Consider the following 7157-nt stretch of genomic DNA (forward strand, 5'->3'; position numbering starts at 1 on the left):
ACAAACTTCCCACAATAAGTTGGGTGAATTTTGGCCCATTCCTCCTGACAGAGCTGGTGTAACTGAGTCAGGTTTGTAGGCCTCCTTGCTCACACACACCTTTTCAGTTCTGCCCACAAGTTTTCTATAGGATTGAGGTCAGGGCTTTGCGATGGCCTCTCCAATACCTTGACTTTGTTGTCCTTAAGCCATTTTTCCCACAACTTTGGAAGTATGCTTGGGGTCATTGTCCATTTGGAAGACCCATTTGCAACCAAGCTTTAACTTCCTGACTGATGTCTTGAGACGTTGCTTCAATATATCCACATACCTTTCCTCCCTCATGATGCCATCTATTTTGTGAAGTGCACCAGTCCCTCCTGCAGCAAAGCACCCCACAACATGATGCTGCCACCCCCGTGCTTCACGCGTTGGGATGGTATTCTTGTCACGATCGTGTGGAGGATTGACGGACCAAAACGCAGCAGTAGGAAAATAAGCCATATTCCTTTTAATGAATACGAAGGTAAAACGAAACAAAAACACTTACACACTAAACAAAACAAGAAAACGATCGTGAAGCTAATAACGAAGAGCACACACAGGCACAAACGTATAACATAGACAATTACCCACATCACATGAAAGCCTATGGCTACCCTAAATATGGCTCCCAATCAGAGACAACAGAAATCAGCTGTCTCTAATTGGGAACTCATTCAGGCAACCATAGACTCTCCTAGACAACTAAACCAACATAGACAACGCTAGACACATGCACTCAACACAAACCCATACACTACACCAAACACCCCCTTTACCATATAATCACCCAAAACTGACAAAACACAAACATTCCCCATGTCACACCCTGACCTAACTAAAATAATAAAGAAAACAAAGAATACTAAGGCCAGGGCGTGACAATTCTTCAGCTTGCAAGCATCCCCCTTTTTCCTCCAAACATAACGATGGTCATTATGGACAAACAGTTCTATTTGTTTCATCAGACCAGAGGACATTAATCCAAAAATTACAATCTTTGTCCCCATGTGCAGTTGCAAACTGGAGTCTGGCTTTTTTTATACGGTTTTGGAGCAGTGGCTTCTTCCTTGCTGAGCGGCCTTTCAGGTTATGTCGATATAGGACTCGTTTCCTCCAGCATCTTCACAAGGTCCTTTTGCTGTGTTCTGGGATTGTGTTGCACTTTTTGCACCATAGTACATTCCTCTCTAGGAGACAGAACGCGCCTCTTTCCTGAGCGGTATGACAGCTGCGTGGTCTCGGTCCCATGGTGTTTATAATTGTGTACTATTGTTTGTATATATGAACGTGGTACCTTCTGGCATTTGGAAATTGCTCCCAAGGATAAACCAGACTTGTGGAGTCTACAATTCTTTTCTGAGGTCTTGGCTGATTTCTTTTGATTTTCCCATGATGTCAAGCAAAGAAGCACTGAGTTTGAAGTTCGGCCTTGAAATACATCCACGGGTACACCTCCAATTGACTCAAATGATGTCAATTAGCCTATCAGAAGCTTCTGAAGCCATGACATAATTTTCTGGAATTTTCCAAGCTGTTTAAAGGCACAGGCAACTTAGTGTATGTAAACTTCTGACCCACTGGAATTGTGATTTTTTTATTTTATTTATTTTATTTCACCTTTATTTAACCAGGTAGGCTAGTTGAGAACAAGTTCTCATTTGCAACTGCGACCTGGCCAAGATAAAGCATAGCAGTGTGAACAGACAACACAGAGTTACACATGGAGTAAACAATAAACAAGTCAATAACATGGTAGAAAAAAAAGAGAATCTATATACAATGTGTGCAAAAGGCATGAGGTAGGCAATAAATCGAATAATTACAATTTAGCAGATTAACACTGGAGTGATAAATCATCAGATGATCATGTGCAAGAAGAGATACTGGTGTGCAAAAGAGCAGAAAAGTAAATAAATAAAAGCAGTATGGGGGGTGAGGTAGGTAAATTGGGTGGGTAGTTTACAGATGGACTATGTACAGCTGCAGCGATCGGTTAGCTGCTCGGATAGCAGATTTTTAAAGTTGTTGAGGGAGATAAAGTCTCAACTTCAGAGATTTTTGCAATTCGTTCCAGTCGCAGGCAGCAGAGAACTGGAAGGAAAGGCGTCCAAATGAGGTTTTGGCTTTAGGGATGATCAGTGAGATACACCTGCTGGAGCGCGTGTTGCGGGTGGGTGTAGCCATCGTGACCAGTGAACTGAGATAAGGCGGCACTTTACCTAGCATAGCCTTGTAGATGACCTGGAGCCAGTGGGTCTGACGACGAACATGTAGCGAGGGCCAGCCGACTAGGGCATACAGGTCGCAGTGGTGGGTCGTATAAGGTGCTTTTAGTAACAAAACGAATGGCACTGTGATAAACTGCATCCAGTTTGCTGAGTAGAGTATTGGAAGCTATTTTGTAGATGACATCGCCGAAGTCGAGGATCGGTAGGATAGTCAGTTTTACTAGGGTAAGTTTGGCGGCGTGAGTGAAGGAGGCTTTGTTGCGGAATAGAAAGCCGATTCTTGCTTTGATTTTGGATTGGAGATGTTTGATATGAGTCTGGAAGGAGAGTTTGCAGTCTAGCCAGACACCTAGGTACTTATAGATGTCCACATATTCTAGGTCGGAACCGTCCAGGGTGGTGATGCTAGTCGGGCCTGCGGGTGCAGGCAGCGAACGGTTGAAAAGCATGCATTTGGTTTTACTAGCGTTTAAGAGCAGTTGGAGGCCACGGAAGGAGTGTTGTATGGCATTGAAGCTCGTTTGGAGGTTAGATAGTACAGTGTCCAAGGAAGGGCCGGAAGTATATAGAATGGTGTCGTCTGCGTAGAGGTGGATCAGGGAATCGCCCGCAGCAAGAGCAACATCATTGAGTATACAGAGAAAAGAGTCGGCCCGAGAATTGAACCCTGTGGTACCCCCATAGAGACTGCCAGAGGACCGCGAAACATGCCCTCCGATTTGACACACTGAACTCTGTCTGCAAAGTAGTTGGTGAACCAGGCAAGGCAGTCATTAGAAAAACCGAGGCTACTGAGTCTGCCGATAAGAATATGGTGATTGACAGAGTCGAAAGCCTTGGCCAGGTCGATGAAGACGGCTGCACAGTAATGTCTTTTATCGATGGCGGTTATGATATCGTTTAGTACCTTGAGCGTGGCTGAGGTGCACCCATGACCGGCTCGGAAACCGGATTGCACAGCGGAGAAGGTACGGTGGGATTCGAGATGGTCAGTGATCTGTTTGTGACTTGGCTTTCGAAGACCTTAGATAGGCAGGGCAGGATGGATATAGGTCTGTAACAGTTTGGGTCCAGGGTGTCTCCCCCTTTGAAGAGGGGGATGACCGCGGCAGCTTTCCAATCCTTGGGGATCTCAGATGATACGAAGGAGAGGTTGAACAGGCTGGTGATAGGGGGTGCGACAATGGCGGCGGACAGTTTCAGAAATAGGGGGTCCAGATTGTCAAGCCCAGCTGATTTGTATGGGTCCAGGTTTTCCAGCTCTTTCAGAACATCTGCTATCTGGATTTGGGTAAAGGAGAAGCTGGGGAGGCTTGGGCAGTAGCAGCGGAGGGGGCGGGCTGTTGGCCAAGGTTGGAGTCGCCAGGAGGAAGGCATGGCCAGCCATTGAGAAATGCTTGTTGAAGTCTTCGATTATCACGGATTTATCGGTGGTGACCGTGTTACCTAGCCTCAGTGCAGTGGGCAGCTGGGAGGAGGTGCTCTTGTTCTCCATGGACTTTACAGTATCCCAGAACTTTTTGGAGTTAGAGCTACAGGATGCAATTTCTGCTTGAAAAAGCTGGCCTTTGCTTTCCTGACTGACTGCGTGTATTGGTTCCTGACTTCCCTGAACAGTTGCATATCGCGGGGGCTCTTCGATGCTATTGCAGTTCGCCACAGGATGTTTTTGTGCTGGTCGAGGGCAGTCAGGTCTGGAGTGAACCAAGGGCTATATCTGTTCTTGGTTCTGCATTTTTTGAACGGAGCATGCTTGTCTAATATGGTGAGGAAGTAACATTTAAAGAATGACCAGGCATCCTAACTGACGGGATGAGGGCAATATCCTTCCAGGGTACCCGGGCCAGGTCGATTAGAAAGGCCTGCTCGCAGAAGTGTTTTAGGGAGCGTTTGACAGTGATGAGGGGTGGTCGTTTGACCGCGGACCCGTGGCGGATACAGGCAATGAGGCAGTGATCACTGAGATCTTGATTGAAGACAGCAGAGGTGTATTTGGAGGGCAGGTTGGTCAGGATAATGTCTATTAGGGTGCCCATGTTTACGGATTTAGGGTTGTACCTGGTGGGTTCCTTGATGATTTGTGTGAGATTGAGGGCATCAAGCTTGGATTGTAGGACTGCCGGGGTGTTAAGCCATAGGATGAGATACTGAAGGCAGCGGTGATGAAATATGGGAAGAACCAGTGGTCTCGTATTGCCTCCCTGCTGCACCGCAAGTCTGCCAAACAGTGCAAAGCCCGCTGGTGTGTGTGTGTGTGTGTGTGTGTGTGTGTGTGTGTGTGTGTGTGTGTGTGTGTCTCTCTCTCTCTCTGACGTTAAAACCGGTGTGTGTGGCATGCATGATAAGCTGAGCCCCAAATAAGACTGAGTGGTTTCTGTGAGTGTGTGTGGATACAGTTCTGTGTGTATCTAATGTGTTGTTTTTGTGTGTAGGTATGAGTGGCTGGATCCCAGCATTAAGAAAACTGAGTGGTCCAGAGAAGAAGAGGAGAAGCTGCTCCATCTGGCCAAGCTTATGCCCACCCAGTGGAGGACCATTGCTCCTATCATAGGACGCACCGCTGCCCAGTGTCTGGAGCACTACGAGTTTCTACTGTAAGACCCACGCAAAAACACTTTCTCTCTGTGTTCAGAGAAGACCTCTTGGCGTCCATGTTCTTATGCATTTTCTTGGTGTGCGCGTGTGTGTATGTGTATAGAGACAAAGCAGCCCAGAGGGACAATGAGGAGGATACAGCTGATGATCCCAGGAAACTGAAGCCTGGAGAGATCGACCCCAACCCTGAAACCAAGCCCGCTAGGCCTGACCCTGTGGACATGGACGAAGGTACGTTTATTTATTAATTATTTAACCTTTATTTAACCAGGTAGGCTAGTTGAGAACAAGTTCTCATTTGCAACTGCGACCTGGCCAAGATAAAGCAAAGCAGTTTGACACATCACAACAACACAGAGTTACACATGGGACAAACAAACATACAATCAATAATACAGTAGAAAAATCTTTATAAGCATGTGCAAATGAGGTAGGATAAGAGAGGTAAGGCAATAAATAGGCCATGGTGGCAAAGTAATTACAATATAGCAATTAAACACTGGAATGGTAGGATGTGCAGAAGATGAATGTGCAAGTTGAGATACTGGGGTGCAAAGGAGCAAGATAATAAATACAGTATGGGGATGAGGTAGATTGGATGGGCTATTTACAGATGAGCTATGCACAGGTGCAGTGATCTGTGAGCTGCTCTGACAGCTGGTGCTTAAAGTTAGTGAGGGGGGTAGGAGTCCAGCTTCAGAGATTTGTGCAGTTCGTTCCAGTCATTGGCAGCAGAGAACTGGAAGGAGAGGCGGCCAAAGGAAGAATTGGTGCAATGTTTCTTCGGCTCGTTGCTGTTCAGTCAACTTGCATGGTTTATTAAAATTAAATAAATAAGACCAAACCAGCTATTCCTGACTCTGTGTGTTTCTGTTTGTGTGTATAGATGAGCTGGAGATGCTGTCCGAGGCCAGAGCTCGTCTGGCCAACACTCAGGGCAAGAAAGCCAAGAGGAAGGCCAGAGAGAACAGCTGGAGGAGGCCAGGTATATACAGGCACACACCTTTTACACACCAGCACAAATGTGTGTTTCAAATAAGAGCTGTGTCATGTAATACAACAAATGCAGGATTTGTCATTTGTGAACTGCATAGTTCAGCATAACTTTCAGACAGACATTTCTGATTTGCTCTCATAGTGAGGGTACTCGATTAAGCTGGCCTGGTGCCTAGTGGGTGTAGTTTACCGGGTGAAAAGTGATTGCATTCATTTTGGAACTGGGCTGCCTCCAGCGTGAGCCACGTGCCCCGTTCTGGCTGATGGCAGCGTTGTCTCAAACAAAAGTGATGTAGGTTAAGCACGTGGAGTAATGAGTAGGATTCTGTTTTCACATGCAAAAGTGATTTATTTTGATAAAACTATTTTGCTTCCCAATGAAAACTAGTTTGAGAATTCAAACATTTATATATATGAGATATATGTTTCTGCAAATGACTCATTCTGCCTTGTTGACAACATGACCGAGTGGCGCAGATTACTGTTCAATTTGAGCAGGGCGTGTGTCCATCACCGGCATGTTCATAGCCGTTGCAACCCGGTCTATCTTAATCGAATCCCCTCAATGCCTACCACCAAATCAAGAAAACGTTCAACCCTGACAAACATACACGCCTCTCTTTCTCCTCACTCCCAGACGACTGGCTGCTCTACAGAAGCGAAGGGAGTTGAGGGCAGCAGGCATCGCCGCTCAGAAGAAGAGGAAGAGAAGAGAGGAGTGGACTACAATGCTGAGATTCCCTTTGAGAAGAAACCTTCTCAGGTAACACATTACATACACATACATCAACGTGTGTGTGAGTGTGTATTATTGGGGCTAAGTGTTATTATATTATGATTCTAGGGTTTCTATGACACCAGCATGGAGCTCTACGAAGGTCTGGAACCAAACTTCAAACGCCTGCGACAAACAACACCTGGACGGAGAGCTACGCAAGTCAGTCACACACACACACCCAACTTGCGAATGCCACAAGTATGATCTGATTGGGCCGTTTATAGATGGGATAATTTGACAGTTTGAATGTGAGGAGGAGAGAGCTGTGTGTGCCTGACTTTGTGTGTCCTCAGTGAGAAGGAGGAGAGGGAGAGGAAGAGGGATAGACAGAAGATCAAGAAGAAGAAGGAAAGTGATCTTCCGTCAGCCATCTCCAGACCAGCGGAGTAGCGGAGTTCACCAAGAAACGCAGCAAACTGGTGCTGCCTGCACCACAGGTAACAACGCCTGACTGACTGTGTGTTGTGTGTTGTGTGTGTGTGTGGTGTGTGGTGTGTGTGTGTGTGTGTGTGTGTGTGTGGTTGTGTGTGTGTGTG

At 46.3% G+C, this 7157-nt stretch overlaps 1 pseudogene; it reads left to right on the plus strand.

The window, feature by feature from the left end:
* LOC111962981 (cell division cycle 5-like protein) overlaps positions 1-7157 on the plus strand; it is a 15066-nt pseudogene that overhangs the window by 631 nt on the left and 7278 nt on the right.

The sequence above is a fragment of the Salvelinus sp. IW2-2015 genome, linkage group LG4q.2 (assembly GCF_002910315.2).
Source record: "Salvelinus sp. IW2-2015 linkage group LG4q.2, ASM291031v2, whole genome shotgun sequence".
In the NCBI taxonomy this organism is placed as follows: domain Eukaryota; kingdom Metazoa; phylum Chordata; class Actinopteri; order Salmoniformes; family Salmonidae; genus Salvelinus; species Salvelinus sp. IW2-2015.